This window comes from Drosophila melanogaster, chromosome 3L (assembly GCF_000001215.4).
Source record: "Drosophila melanogaster chromosome 3L".
NCBI classification, from domain to species: Eukaryota; Metazoa; Arthropoda; class Insecta; order Diptera; family Drosophilidae; genus Drosophila; species Drosophila melanogaster.
This window is the reverse complement of record NT_037436.4, coordinates 10,784,590-10,800,942: the sequence shown is the minus strand read 5'-3', so window position 1 is coordinate 10,800,942 and position 16,353 is coordinate 10,784,590. Positions and strand designations below refer to the sequence as shown.

At 39.4% G+C, this 16,353-nt stretch overlaps 5 long non-coding RNA genes across 5 annotated transcripts; all 5 read right to left on the bottom strand.

Moving 5' to 3' along the window:
- Positions 1-2,534: 2,534 nt before the first annotated feature.
- On the bottom strand, positions 2,535-3,317 carry lncRNA:CR46231 (long non-coding RNA:CR46231). The gene has a single exon (NR_133216.1). It is a non-coding gene; the product is annotated as a long non-coding RNA:CR46231 (long non-coding RNA).
- Positions 3,318-3,581: 264 nt separating this feature from the next.
- lncRNA:CR46230 (long non-coding RNA:CR46230) lies at positions 3,582-4,141 on the bottom strand. Its single transcript, NR_133215.1, has one exon. It is a non-coding gene; the product is annotated as a long non-coding RNA:CR46230 (long non-coding RNA).
- Positions 4,142-5,767: 1,626 nt separating this feature from the next.
- lncRNA:CR44546 (long non-coding RNA:CR44546) lies at positions 5,768-5,979 on the bottom strand. The gene has a single exon (NR_124857.2). It is a non-coding gene; the product is annotated as a long non-coding RNA:CR44546 (long non-coding RNA).
- Positions 5,980-11,066: 5,087 nt separating this feature from the next.
- lncRNA:CR44545 (long non-coding RNA:CR44545) lies at positions 11,067-11,609 on the bottom strand. Its single transcript, NR_124856.1, has one exon. It is a non-coding gene; the product is annotated as a long non-coding RNA:CR44545 (long non-coding RNA).
- Positions 11,610-15,582: 3,973 nt separating this feature from the next.
- On the bottom strand, positions 15,583-16,353 carry lncRNA:CR44544 (long non-coding RNA:CR44544). The gene is made up of 2 exons (NR_124855.1): positions 16,317-16,353; positions 15,583-16,051 (listed from the first exon to the last, which is right to left on the bottom strand). It is a non-coding gene; the product is annotated as a long non-coding RNA:CR44544 (long non-coding RNA).

Here is a 16,353-nt window from a genome sequence, read left to right as displayed (position 1 = left end):
TAAAAAAACACGCTTCCTTGGGCAGCAACATATTATTAAATTATATTAGACCAATTTATACGTTGCTTTACCAAATTGTCGAATCGAGAGAGGCAAGGTATTCATTTAAACATACATATGCGAATAAAGTTTGAGTATAACTTTTCATTTCCTCAAATAAATGTCATTTTGGATTAGCCAGATATTTTAATATAAATGTTTTACTGGCAAAAATATAAGTAAGTGCCTTCGAATTAGTTTATATTTGCAAACTACATACCGAGTAGAGTATCTTATCAGCGACTATTATTCAAATTTGTTATACTTTCTCGTGATTTGTTAGCATTATGTAATCAAAAACACAGTCAAAAAGAAAAACAAATAAGCGAGCAGGCAGCGAACATTATTTTTGGCGCTTTGAGCGCACTTGAATGAAGTTTTTCCCCCCGATCGCAACCACAGCTGCCCCACTGCCACACTCGTCCCCCCCTTCCGACGATCGAAACGCAGCCGTGATTAATGAGTGCGGAGTTCAAAACGCAGGTGATGGAGCCCAGGTGAGAGGACCAGACGACAGCCAGGCGAGTTTCGTGCGCTTTCAACTGTCCCTGACATCGATCTGCGGGCTACCACTTTGCGGTGTTACGCATGCGATTCAGATGGGTCAACTCTGCCAAGTGCACAGAAAGAAACAATACAAACTTGTAGTAAAATGTGGGAAATTTATCAATTATGGACATTTGCAAGAATGTAAAGATTGCATACTTATGCAACTATATACACTCAGGAACCTTTGTGATTTCCTTATTTAGTAGAGACCTTTTATTTTGTTAAGTACACAGGAATAGAAATATATGTATTGTTGAGTTTTCTTCAAGTGCATCGTCTCCTGTTTCACTTCTTGATTTCGAACTCCATCCCAGACGACCCCGCCGTTCATTCATCCGTTCCAGCACCTTTGCAACGATCCATCTCCATTCATCGATCATCTAGCTTAGGGGGCAACAGTTCTCAATGAGACGTCAAGTTCTCATTAAGACGAGAGCCGCATGCAAATGCCAGATCAATTAATCAATTTGTTTTGCCAATAAATACGACTAAATATGGCCAACGATCTCTGCCAATAATGATAAATGGTTTCACCAGCTTGGCTTTGCTGCTTTTGCAGTCCATTTGGCATTATGTTATTTTATCTCTTTACATTTTCACTCGGCCAAATGAATTCAATTAACCAAAAAAAAAAAAACGACGACAAAAAATTCCACAAAAAATTAACGTGGGAATATTTTTTGGACTGCGCTTGGCCACGCATCACAAATATGTCAAGCTACTTCGGACCGCGCCAGCTGTCCCCCTTCTCCACAAATAAATAGACTACGCATGCAATCCACTGCCATTTTCATACACTTTTCGCAGCCCCAGGCGGAAAAGTCAGGATTGAATGGGTGATAAATTAATGGTCATTTATTTTCAAGCAGTTATAACTCCATTGGGTGCCCCGTGCATTTGAACAAGTGGAAAAATCAGTATTCTAAATTGATTACCCATTTTTTGATAAATTCGTTATAACAATCATATAATTTTATTTTGATTACATGTCATTTTTAAAGCATAATGTTAATAACTCCAACCAGCTTCATATGGCTTAACATCAAATTATTTCACACGTTTTAAGCCGAGACCCTTGGGTAAGTTGCTCTAGGGTTAAACTGGCTGGCTTTTCTCTAGCACTTCTCTTGGGTCACATTTAGCGAGTCTGACATTTGGTGGAAATATTGTTGGAAATATTCGCTGGACGAAAAGTGAAATAAAGTTGCAATTCCTGCAAGAGCTGTCAAAATGTTGCTGCAGTTGCTGCTGTTGCAGTGGCAGTTGACGCTGCTGCTGTTGCAGTTGATATTGCAGTTGCTGCTGGGCTCGGCAACCTGCTGACTGCTGCCCGTCGTTTTCCCATGTGAATGCTTAACCGATTGCAAGTGCTTACCCTCTCGCCCCCGACTAACCCCGTTCAATTTTCCCCCACCCCACCCCATTTCATTTTTTTTTCTTTTTTTTTTGTCAGTCAACCTGCCTGAAATTTTTGCCAAAAACAATTTCGACAGTCGCGCATTTTTCACGCTGCCTCATTTGCAGCGATTTTCAATGCGATATTTGTTGCTGTTGCTGCCACCGATTGTTGTTGCTAGTTGCAGTTGCCGCATTGCTTGTTGTTGCTTGTTCACATAACCATAACTCCGCATGGCACCTCAACAGATTGTGCCTAGGTTTTCCATACCCTTAAAGAGGGTACTCTTAATGGGCTCAGCTCTAGAAAGAAGTAGCTACTTATTATGCTGTGCAAAATAAACAATTATTTTTTTAGAAATTAAATTAACAGATGATAAACTTATATTTTAAAACAAATATATAGTTTTTACACACAAATATAGTTTATATTGTTAGCAATCACTTTTCATATGTCGTGCTATCAACTTATGGTATTTTTACAAAATCTATTTAAATTCGTAGCTTTTCCAGGGTATTAAATTTCTGTTTCAAATTGCCAACTTCGAGTTATTCCATCACATGTGCTGAGCCCCCAGTCGACTTTTATTTCGTTTGATTTCCTCGCCTTCAGGATCGTGACACACCGCCATGGATGTTGCAACTGCCGACTGGCGAGCGGCAAGTTGCGAACAGAAATGCTTGCGATTAGCTTGGCCTGGCCCTAAATGAAATCAGCGGCCAGCATTCGAGTCATAAATGGCTGGCAGTGGGGCAAAAACCTTTGCTAATATGTCATGAGCCCATCGAAAACGACGGGCGATGAACGTGTGGAGCGGGTCAGTGAAACATTGGGCAATTGGCATTTGTACAGATATTCGAGTACGGGTACTATATATATATATATACTGGGGTGTTATGCGCCATGTCATCGAAACCAGTTTACCGTTAGTGCAACACACACACACACACTTCTGTGTGTATGTCCCAACTGGTACAGTGCTGACCCATTAAAGCAATCAGCGGCAAACACATGTAAGTCAAGTGGCAAACAGCGGGGCACTGAGTAGTCGCAAACTTCGATTCCCGCCTCGTTTTTGGTTACGGTTGCGGCTCATTACGCAGTTCGCTTTGATTTGCATAGAATTCGAATGGAGTTTGCTTAGCCGAAATGGAGTTGGCCCCTTGGGAGTTGGCCAGCTACGGAGCGAGCAGTCCACAATCCCTCGATTTTGCCTCCTTCTTGCCGGCTCTTTGATTTGTGTGACATGTGCACAGAGAATTATTTGCTTATTGTTAAACATTTGCGTTTGAATAACTTGTAAACTGTCAGGGCAACACGGGTAAGCTTAACCCACCGTGGGTTTTAGTCGATCCTAATGAGATTTATTGAAGGGCGAAACGTTTCCTTGGGGATTTCTTAGGATATTGAATTAAATGAAGCCTTAAGACACATTTATTTAGTACCTCGAATGTGTTAAACTGATTGGACATGGAGAGTTATTTTAGATTGAATAAACAATTTGTTAAAGTTTAGTTCCAAATTGTATACATTAACTTATAAATATATTGTATACAACTTATGTAAGTAAAATAATAAAAACGTAGCAACATGAATTGGGAACTAACCCTAGATTTTTTTGGCTTCCAATGGGTTAATACTTGAAGTTGGACATGTAGTTAGCGTTATTGGCGATTGTCATATTCGGGCGGCATTCCTGCTCTGTCAATAGTCGATTGTCGATTGTTGAGGCCATGCAACCGGCTTATTACCGGCTATATCAGATGGCCAGAGACACTGAGACACACGCGGCGTATGCGCAATATCGATCCCATTGCATTCTCGACCATTTTTTCGATTGCTTTATTGCATTTTCCAACCGTTGACGCTGCTGCTGCTGCTGACCATGTCACATTCGCTTTTCGTCTCAATTGCAGTTGAAAGACAAATTGCGCACCTTTGGCAGCTTGGAATTTGACTTTTTGATTGACAACCGCAGCGATCAGCAATCGACAACACAAAATCCAAGTAAATCCAAAACCGAAAATCCAACGAACGGTTTCGCAAAGCTGTAAAGTTCAGTTTTTTAAACGTTTGCCTCGCTTTTTGCTGACCTCGAAAATAAATTCAATTATGCAGACCAAAAAACAACAACGATTTTGGCCAAAATTCGCAAGCCACCTACGCTGACTCCAAAGCAAATTGCCAAACAAAAAAAACTAGCTGCTGCGACGAAGACGAAATCGAAAAAAAACGGCAGCCGAAAAATAGCGACAAATATCAGAGTGTGATGGCAGAGCCCCTTAACCCCTTGACGCCCGATTAACCCACTCCCTTGCCACCAAATAACATCAATGCCAAAGAAAAACAAAAAATTGTGAGCGACTGGCAGGGAAAACGGGGCCAGTCTTCGTCTCGCCTCTCTGTTTTGAGAGCGATCTCCCAAAATAAAAAAGAAATTCAAGTGAAAATCAATTGCAGCTGCTAGAGCAAAAAAAAAAAAAAATGCCGGAGAGCTGGCCATTCTTTCAGTTTAGTTTCTTTCAGTTAACTCGTCAACTTCGCCGCTCTAAGCCAGAAAATCACAAACAGAAACTGTGACTGAGCGACGGACACTGAACCAGCTGACGTTACAGGTTTTCAAATCTGGCACATTAATTTTAAAGACAAATGAAACGAAAATAATACAAGATGAAAGCCAGGATTAGTTCGCAACGAAGTCGGAATACTCTAGGAAAGGAAAGGAAACTTGAATTGTTATAAAAATTTCAAAATATGTTTAACCTTAAATCAATTCATCTGAAAAGAAAATATTAGGAGATCTTAATAACATATTGCGACATTATTAATTTATCACTATTTTGATACAAATGCTCTAGAAGAATGTTTACGATTGATCCTTCATCCTTTTACCATTTTCACAGTTAATAAGAACCTTAGAACCTTTGCTAACTCATAGAGGCGTAATATCGCCCAAAAGCCTGGCTTAAAGCGAGGGTAACGATAACGGCTCACCTCGATGTGGATGGTGGACCACCTTGTGCGACCTTCTTTTCAGATGCCGACGTCGGGCTAAACAAAAATAAAAACAATAAAGCACAACAGCCGAAAAGCGGCAACAATTACCAGCAACAACGGCGGCCAACAGACAGAGCCAAAAGATAATAATGGCCAATAGTTTTACGAGTCGCCCGAACATCGGAGCCCGGCTTTGGAGTCAGAAACAAATACTCGATACTCGAATTTCGAAGCTCACTGCAAAGATCGCCAATGGCCAAGTTAACGTTTTGGCTTTACCTCACTTTGAGTTTGTGTCTTAGCCATTTGAAAGTCTTGTGCGAAATGAGCGTCAAAAAGTCAGTTGGCAGATGGGTGGTGGTATCAGGGGGAAACCGGGGAAGTGCTTCAAACCGATGGAGGCCTTTCCTTTTTTTTTTTTTGTTTTGTTGTTTTGTACGTTTTGTGTGTCACTTGCTGCGAAAGTCGCAAAAATGTAAGTTGAAAGTTGAACGTAGCGCGATGTTCGCACCAGAAATTGGTAAAGAGGGGGTATCTATCATTAGCCTTGGCTGGGTTATCCCCCAGGAGGTCTAACACTAACTGCTTTTTAGGGCATACGTGGGAATGGGATTCCCACTTTCATGACTGACAATTAACCGCAATTAAACAGACAGAAGTGAATGGATTATGAGTGTAGCGAAAAGATAGGAGTATCACCAGTTCGAATGATCACAATCACCAAATGTATAAAGTATAAAAGTTATAGAAAAAAGTATTTTTATGTACAAATACACACTACACATTACTTTTTTAAATATTTGATTTATTCATGTTATTGTTACACTGTTTTAGATGAGAATAATTGAATTACTAAGCCAAAAGTTTAAAGGGATAAGTATAAATGTATCATGCTGAGCAAAGCTGCTGGCATAAAAAGCAGAAGGTTTATGTAGATTGGTAACATCGTCACTCTATAAGGAAGTTCTCTGATCTTTAGCTCTTTCGAAACTGTTCTAAATTTCGCAACTTCCGCAACTTTTAATAATTTACTGTTTACAAAAAGGTTGTCTAATAAGATTACAGCATATGAATGGTTGACTAATGAATACGATATGGTAGATTAAGGAAAGTACTTTAGATAGTTGCAGCGGATCAGAAGTGAAAACAAGATTTGTAATTTTTAACGGCACCATTCCCATTTTTTTTAATGTAATTCCATTAATTTATTCTATGTATTTTATTTAAATTTCTAATTACAAAAAAGTACTCAGTTGCAAACATAAACTATTTATTATCGTTCGAAGATGCCAAGAAATGCAATCACGAGGCTGGCTGAATTATAAAATAGATTTATAGATTCGGATAGAAAGAAAGAATGCCATAGATTGATGGTCAATTAGAGAGATACATAAATAAGAGGATGCATTAGAGAGATGGACAGCTGGAAAGAGTAAAACTCCATTATCCATTTTTGCCAACTGCAAACTCAATCATCATCATCGTGGCCACATTCTCGGTCTCTTCCCCCGCGGATCAGCCAACTTTTTTTCGTACTCTTGTTCAACTGTGGCACAGATAATTTGCCATCAGCAGCGCCAAATGTAATCCGCCATATAACCGTCTAACGGTAACTCAAAGCCAACATAAATATGCGCAAAGCCAGCAACAACAAACACAATCAGCCGTGCAAACAGTTGGCCATGTGTTGTTGTTGTTGTTGTTTTCGTTAACAGCTTCTACAATTTTTCATCCAAGTGCAGCAGTAACAATAACGCTGCACTGAGAGAAAATGTTATAGTTTGTGAAAGAAATGAATATAGGCACAGAAACATAACGCTTTTGATATTTGTCTTGTTGAAAAATTAGAAAAATGTAGCGTTGCTTAACTAGCTAAGTGGCACTAAATAACGCAAAAACAATAGAAATTAATTAGAAGATTTATTTTTTATAATGGAACTATTCTTCTGAATTTTTTCAAGTGCAAGGGGCCACGAAAATGAGGGGGGAACGGTGTTTTTGAGAAGCCAAGCGATGCCAGGCAAACAAACAACTTCATGGGCGACGTGCAAAAATTCAATTGCTACAACGTCAACGTTGTTGTATTGTTGTTGTGCCCGTTGTTGTTGTTGTTGTTGTCAGCAGCAAATCACTGGCAAAATGCTCCCAGCTTCAACTTCAACTTCAACTTGAGCCACACTGCATCTGAATTCCCAGTGCCGTCGCTTGCAGATCTTCATGATCTTCCCGTTCCTCCGATCCATCTTTCTATAGCATCTTTCTCTCTCTCCTCTCTCTCTCTCTCTCTCTCTCTCTCTCACTCAGCAATCCCCAAGTTTTATGCATTTGTCAGGCCACACTTCGGCCTGCGTCGTCATCAAAAATAAAATATATGAAAAAAGTGCAAAAAAAATGTCAGTCAGTCAACGGCAGTTTGTAGCTAGAGCTCCCCACTCGCTTCACAAGACTACACGGGTTATCTCCCCACCGGAGCGCTTTCTTCCGTCGCATTTGTCTGTTTTTCCATGCCCAAGACTCGGCCACTGACTGCTTTCTGACAAGAGCTGAAATGTATCTTTCACCGAGTCACATCCAGCTAGAGATGACAGCGTGACCAAAGATCTATCTCAACTTGATTAAGATCTAAAGTTAGTTAGGATGGTTACGACAACTCTGCAGCGAGATAGTAATAAAAATGTATCTAATAGATACACTTAAATCCATAATACTGATTTCGGATCTAAGTTTCGATGCGGTGCTAGCTTATTGATTACGCAATTATTATTATTTTGTATATTAAAAGCTTATCTTATTTCTCATGAAATTTAAATTATATAAAGTATCATCTCCTTTACTCATTCCCTCACCCTTTTAGTTGGCTAATATGATAATAGTCTATAAATGTGTCTGAGCCAAATTTTAGACATCTCCTGAGAAAGCTAAGATCCGATCTTAAGCTTCGTTCTCGATGCACTGGCCAAACTGAAATGTATATACCGCCGAATCCCCCCTCACCATTTCCTCATCCTCATCCACATTCCCATTCCCAATCCTTGTTCTCACTGTGATGGAAAACCATTTTCTCTACAACTCCAATCGACGCTCCACTTTTTTGTGCTTTTTTTTTCTACGCCGTTGTTTTGGTTTACTGCTGTTTTTTTTTTTTTCTTTCTTTCTTTTTTTTTCGTTGTTGTGTGTAGCTAACATTTTTTATGCTCCAACTCCAACTAAACAATCAACTTTTCAAACTGTTTTTTCTTTTGCAGCACCCCTCCTGCCACTTGGCGCCCCTACATTTTTCCCTGGCTATTGCTTTTCCTATTTGCTGTTGGCTGCACTTTTTGACGGCTTTTATTGTTTGCCAATTTCTGGCCCCCGAGACCAGCGAAGCATTCCATCCTCGTACACTACCACTATACCACTGTGTACTATACCATACCATGCCATTCCGCGACGCACTCTTTTCCTCTAATCCAGCACTCACTCTCCACTTCCCCCCTCCCGCTGCCAATTGGTTGGGTTGCATGGGAAGAAACTATGTAGTTCAAAACTTTTCGTTACTAAATGGAATTATAAACTAACACGCTTTCAGAGATCGAATATATAGTCCTTCTCTTATGCGTATTTATATGAAGAATATGATATATAAAAAATATATATAAAAACAGGTATAAAAGATTATAGTGGTAATACTAAAATTTTAAACTAAATAAACCTCGCTAAAAAATAAGTATAAGGTATAACATACCAATAATACTGTATATATAATACTGTTTAAATTAAGAGTGTCCAAAAAAGCTATTTTTATTCCATCAGGATCTCTTGATTTTAAATGAAACTTATTTGACATACTAATCTTATTACTTTTAAAATTCAAATGTGTTTAGGTTTCCCCTATTTATTTTGAGATTTCTCCCAGTGCACTTCCTCCCCTTGGATCACCTTGTTCAACTCCTCCTGGCTGCGCATCCATTGTAAATCCGCTTGGCAGTTGAGGAAGCGTTTTGTTCGGCTTGTTTGCCGATCGAGGAAGGTTCGCTGACAGACGGAGAAAGATCGAAATTTGGTGGGGGGATTACCAGGGGTTTCTCATACCAGATGAAAATCGAGGGGAGATCGAGGGGTTGTTCCCTCGGCGTTCTCCTCGTTACTAGTTTGCCTGCACCTCGTTCACCGATCCCCTTCTATTTATTATTGCCCATGCATTTGACTTATTCTCACTGATCTCTAGCTTCAGAGATCTGGCGAAAGAGTGCGATGGAGACAAAGCTATCAGGGAGAAAGAGTCTCGCTCTGCTTGCAACTCGAATTGGTTTTACTCGGGATCGCCTGGCTCGATTTAGATGGCATGTCTGGGCATTTGTTGACGTAAATTGGCATTAACCTTCTCGCTGACCTCCTTCCGCACCGCACATTTAAAAGTTTGCCGACGAGGGAAAGGCCAGATTTGGTTACAGCAATTTATTGATTTTTTATGGGTTAGTTCTACTTTTAAAGAATAAATCGCCAGATCTCAGCTGAAGAGTTATGTTATTGCGAAAAACGACAAAGAGGCGTAATGTGGGGATTAAAGTTCATATTAGCTGTACTTTTAGCAATAAAGTACTTCTTGGCTAAATGACTTTGAATGTCTGTTTAAAAAAAAAAAAAGAAAATATATTGACATTTAATCGTAATGTTTGGGATGAATGTCATAAGATCCTATCATAAAGAAACTATTATGATAGCTGTATTTTTAGTGCTTTGGTCGATCCTAACAGTTTTAATTGTTGGGATAACTATTGTTGGGATGAATATTACGTAAATGTTTGTTTAATTTTTTTTCTTTTATGTGCAAACATACATATATACTATCGAAAAGTAATAAAAATCGCAACCACAATGATTTTTTGGACTGGTTTCCAAGGCGCCAAACAACTCCCATTACGCAATGGATTTTAAAATCGGTTGCGGATGATCTAATTGCCTAGTAGGAAGCTTTTTGACCTTTAACATTCCGCCTGAGTGCAGAATTCGTTTGCCTTTTGCGTTTGTTTAACATTTTTTTTTCGCTTGCCCGCTTGTCGTTTATTAATTAGCGAGTGTCGAAAATATGCAAATCAAACATTTCTTGTACATTTCGAGGCGTGGAGACAATGAGACAAAGTCTCGTGAGAAATCGAGAAATAGAAAATTATAGCGCGTCTTAAACGCAAACCAGAAAGACAAAGAAGAAGCAGCGAGAAAAAAAAGATGAAAACAAAAAGTGTATCTACAGTTAGTTGATTGTGCCCATTTCATTTTGTTAGCTTTTAGATGGTTACCAGTCCAAACCCACCGTCCTCCCCCTTTTTATATATATATATATAATTTTTTTTGCCTCCACACCGAAAAACAGACAAAAGAAGCCAACGAACGCAGTGTCTCCAGTGATGGGGAGAAGAAAGAAGAGCCTCCGAAGACGCAGCTGGTGGGGCGTGAGAATCACTGGAAGTATGGAAGTAGTTGGATGAGGAGTCGAGCCGAGAAGATGTAAGAAAAGAACGCGGGTGGAGCCACCGAACAAACAAACGAATTATGAACCAATTTACAAATTACCAAAGCCCACAGAAGAAGAAATTTCAGACAGTGGAGCGGTGAGAGGGCGGAGTACAGTGAACCACAGTGAGACAGACATTCGGTCTGGCAGACTGTTTCAGATGTTTCGCGAATGGTGATGCTGCCTGCCCTCCAGGAGAGATTAGGGTCCACGCCCCTCCTCTTCTGCTGACCAGAAGCCATTGACCAAGTAACGAGTTTCCAGAATCTATTCAGAATCAACCAATCCACTTGCCATGAATTACGGATACTATTTCCGTTCCAGTTTAAGAACTGGGCTTGAAAAGGGATTCTGCCATAGTATAATAATGATATTAATAATCCATTAACTTATGACCAAATTGTTAAGAGTTATAATTAAGGTACAGCGAAATTAGCTTGCTGGCTTTCGCAAAATTATCTAGTCAAATGCAACCATAGTAATAATAGTATCTTAACCACTGTAACATTTCAAGTAACTTGCTTGCTTACCATAAATGAAATTCGCTTAAATTTGTCATTAATCTTATGACCCTTTTCCTAACTCATTAGGAAACAATTTCTTACAGCTTCAAGGAGACCCTTTTGCCCAAGTATTTTTATTGCAAGCTCCATTCCTCATTATTTCTTAGCCGATTTGCTCATTTTGACTCCTTGCTTCTTATTTTGGCGTTCAAACTCGGTTTATTTGCTTGCGCCTGTCGTCTCGTCTCGTACACTTGGCAGATACCCAGATACCGAGATACAAAGATACAAGCCCATGGATGGCTCAGCATAAGTGAATATATCTTCTGAGCGGCGGGTTCTTGGAAATTTCGGTCCGCCAGCTGCTCCTCCAACCCATTCCATATCTCTTCGCTTTTCTGTGTCTGTTCACCTCGCGAATTCAATTAAAATGCCGCTCTCCAAGTTCTTTGGGTTTTTGGTTTCAGCTTAGTGTGTTGAACCCGGACGATGCTCCAAAAAACCAAAGTGTTATTAATTTGTGAAAGTTCTGCCTTGCCACGCCCACACAACATATAGCATGGTCAAAACAAACACCTGCCAAAAAAAAAAGTAGCTTTAAGATATATAAACTCGGAAACAATGATTCAAGTGCCACAAATCGAACAGCATGCCACATTTGAATTACAAAACGATTTGTGTGCGCAAATCAAATGCGATCTTGTCGCATTAATTACGTTAATTTGCTCACGCTCACGCTTCTCGTTATCCGGCATTTAGCATTATATTGGTCATCGAATCGTTTCGGTTATCGGCCAAGGATATCTTCAAACGATTCTGGTTCGAGTCGAAGTGCCATAGCATAATTCAGCTGGAATTACCTCATCTTATCTCGCAATTGGGGCTGATAAGATAGTCCCAAAATGATTCAACACTTTTCGAAAGCCTCGAGCGTTGCATAAATCGAAACTAGTTTCCCTTTCTCAGCTATTTTTTTTTTCCTCCAATTCAATTTCGGATTTAATAATCTTCCTAGAGAGAGAGAGGCTGAAATTAATTTGCCAAAAAGCAGAAAAACAAACAGCACAGCTTTAGCCAACAAAAGATACAAATAGTTGCAGCCGCAGATACACAGATACAATACATATGCGTGTGTGCTGCTGTTGTTGCTGTTGCTCATTGCGCAGTTAATTTGTTCAAGCACTCAATGCGTCAATACCATTTGACTTTCACTTATTTGCCCCACTCGCCACTGCAGACACCCGAAACTGAACAATGGTGGAGGAGGGTCAGATACAGATACATCAGATGCGGATACATAGACGGGCGATAGAGGGCCAAGTGCTGCTAGGAAGTTGATTATACAATCTTCATGGTTTGGGGGAAATGTCAAACGGTAATCAATAGAAATGAGATTATTTCAGATTCATTTTAATGTGTTTTAACAAATATCTGTAATATTTTATAATAAACTGCGCTTAATTAATGCCAGACGTTGCCAGATCTTATCCAGAAGAGTACTAAGGAAGTATGCAATCTGTTGCAGATTTCCTTGAAAAAGGAAAGTAAGAAGCGTTCTTCTACTGGAATAATGACCTCATATCGATACTGTCACTTTCAGCTCTGGAAACTCCACCCTCTACCAGCCAGCCATAGGAAAATACATGTGCCCCCGGATATGTTCTTGACTCACATGTGATTCATTCTGTGCGTTTGTCCCCCGAAACATTTTCTTCCCCTCAGTTCCACCCACAAAATAGATACAGATACAAAAAAAAACTATCTGTGAGATACGATTTCCATTGGGTCGCAGTTGCTGCTGCTGCTATTGTTGTTGTTGTTGTTGTTGTCTGGCGCGAGCAATTGATGTTGTAACATGGCTACCACGAGTGCAACATGCCCCTGCCCCCCTTGGCCACCCTCGGCACTCCCCCAATCTCAAAATGTGTGACATAATCTGTGCAGACTTCAATGTTGTTGCTGCATTTTGGGGCTGCTGCATTTGCTGCTGCTGCTGCAGTCTCACTCATTCAATAAGTCAGTCAGAGTCCAAGACGCCGGCGAGTTCAATGAACCGACCAAACGAATGAACGCCACCGCTTGCTTTTGTGTAAAAAACAAAAAAAGCGGCACCAACAAATAAAAATGGGGAGAAAAAAAAATTAAATATTTTTTGCTGCCTTTTTGGTCGAATATGTTACAAATTTTGTGTTTCTCTTTCAACTGAAAAGTTTGTTAGCTTTGCCCGGACCGCTCGTTGGCAGGCGACTCTGTGAAATCACTTACTGGTTTTTATGCGACCAACAGCCGAACAACAACCACAGTGACAACAAACAGCCAAAACAGGCGACAACAACACGAGCAACCCGCCTTACCAACAACTGTAAATTTGTTGGCCGCACGTTACTCATTTGGCCGCTTCGCACCTTTTTTACGAATAATCCTCCTCCACTTAAGGTAACAACATCGACTTGATCATATTATTGCTCAAAAAAAGTAGAAAATATTTTAATTTAATAACGATTTACATTGCGCAAATGGTTAAGTAAATGTACATATTTATGCAACTAGTTTTTCAAAAAGGAGTGCAGTAATTTATAGAGATATTTCAATTTCTTGACTGATATACCTGCATAAGAGAAAAACATATCTATAAGGTGTATATTTTGTTTAATAAAAATTAAATAATATTAGAAGGTATACCAGATAAAACTCCATATAATTGGAACACCACATTGCCGAATGAAGTGCATTACCTCATTAGCGTGTTGTACAGTAATTTTCCATTAAAGATTCTCGCACTACCAAAACACCTTATAGACCTTGCCTTTGTTTGCCTCATTGTTAAGTATTTTATTTTTTTTTTTTCATATTTCTTTGCTATTTACCGCCTAGCTGCGATTTCAGCCCAATGAAACAGCATTGAGACGTCATCCGATCACTCTCGAGTCTTGGAGACCTTATTGACTATATAAACTATGCGCTCACATAGAGATATTTCTATAATTACTAAACAAATGCCAATGTCAGGCGGCGAATGCAACGACTGCAGCAACAACCGGTGGCAACAATCACTCGAGGTATTACAACAGCAAATAATCATAATTATATGACAGACAGACAAAGTCTTGGCCCGATCTCGGTTCAGCTGGGTTAAGCTGAGTAGTGGTGCCGACTTGGGTGGACCCGAGTCGCTTTAAAGCGGTTACCGCTTCACACTTTGGCGTTGCCGACCCCAATGGAGGGAGAGAAAACCTAATGCAAGACGATCTACGACCGCAGACGGTGGAAGATTGAAAAACATTTCGTAAAAATAATTGTTGAGAAATTTGTATGGCCAAGAGAGCAATTACGAGGCGAACCAGACCAGACCAGCCCAGCCCAGGCAGAAAGCCCACGACTTCCCCACTCAGCTGCTTCCCCCATCGCCCCCTGCAAAGTCACCACCCCTACGCCCCTGTGTCGGCGCCCCTCTTCGCGCTCAAGCTAACACCATGGGCCGCTTAATGACCCTATTTTAATTTCAAGCATCGCTTGTCCATCGCACTTTGCGGAATTTACATTATACGCATACATATTTCTCAGTCGCTTATTTCGGTTTTCTGTTTTCTTTTTTTTTTTATTTTGTTTTTCTGGCTCCTCGGTTTTTAAACTTTTGAAAAGCCGCCCTGGAAACAGAGTACAGTGGTTAAAAAATATTTTTCAAATGAATTTAATTCGATTTTTTGGTCAATATTGTTCAAATGTCCTACACAGATTGATCGATTATTTGTTAAAAATAATTCTTACCTTGAAAATAATATTTAACTTTATACTGATTTAAAGGGATTTTTGCTAAGACTCAGCAGTAATTATTGTAAAGGTTTAGTTTAGGTGTTAAGATGGTTATGTCTTTTACTAATATATGTCATAGCCATTAATCATTTTTTAAATGAAATTTACTAAAGTTAAAAAATTTTTTTGTTAATTTTAAATTCTTTTTTTTTTTTTTGCTTAAATACATCCACTGTTTGATTTCGTGTTGACGCTGAAGAAGCGACGAAGCAGAGTTGACTTTTGGACGCTAATATGACGACGATCTTGGCCTTTGGGCGAGGCGGCCATCAACAGCAGCAACAACAAGCATAACAAAATTATCAACAACGCTAAAAACAATGAGAGCGACAACAACAACAACAACAACGTCAACAGTAACAAGAGCCGAGGAAGCCAGAAAAAAAAATTATTTAAGACAATGGAAATTCATTTCATTCGCTGAGAGACTGACTTCTTGGCCAAAGGCAAGGTCTTTTCGACGGGATCCCCGATTTACCCCCGATTTTTCCCCGATTTTCAACCATGTTCACCTCACCCTCTGAGAAATTAGCTGCTTTAGTTATTATTATTATTATTGTTGTAGTTTTGCCCGCCGACTGGGCAGGCGTTTCTATATCTATATAAGTGATCGTCGTAGCTGGCACTTCATGTTTGCCTTTCAACTTGTCTGTCTGCTCTTCTCCAGCTTTTTTTCAAATGTTTTTTTTTTCTTCTGTTTTTGCATCCGCTTCCGCAACAACAATTAATGTATTTGCAACAACAAACAACAAATTTTGTTACCCAAGAGATTTTATTATCATTTTTTTACTACACCCTCGCCCAGCGAAGTTTGACCTCAAAAATGAAACGTTGAAATGAAAAATATTTAATCTAATGTGAAAATCGTTGGAGCGTCATCAGATTTTCTTCCCGCTGTTCACCTTTTGGAACTGATAATGACGACACGACAACTTTTCGTTGAGAGTGAGAAATTGTATCATTTGGTGATTGTTCTCCACTTTGGAGGCACCACCTCTCCACTTAGGTAATTATATGAATTCAAAACACTGCTGGGAAGTTTTATGGGTTGGCAGCAATGTTTTGTTCTCATAAATCAGGAGAATCGCATAAATGTAGCCGGGGAATGCGACAGATATGTTGCTGATGTCGGATTACTCATACGCATAAATATTTATTTGCAATGATGATTATCGGATTTGACAAGCGGTGAGGGGGAGGCGGGGAACAGAACACCCAGTCAAAGGCCCAAGCTCAGAGTCACATGATATTGGTACACTGAAAAAAAAGGCAAGCATTAAAGTGAACTAGATCATGATTAAGTAAGTTTCTTGAGTGTTTATTTGCCATTTTAAATACATATATTGCCTAAAAAATGTAAATAATAAAAACATTTATTATTATTTTGGTTTTAATGATATTTTTGATATTTTTAACTTACGAAACAAGTTGTTAAATGCCTAGCCAGATATTTAAGTTACAATATACTCCCGTAAGTTATTAATTTTTTTGTTCAGTGTACTTCACTGGTGCATAATCTTACCTCTCATTCGCACTCGATGATCACTCCACCCGCACAT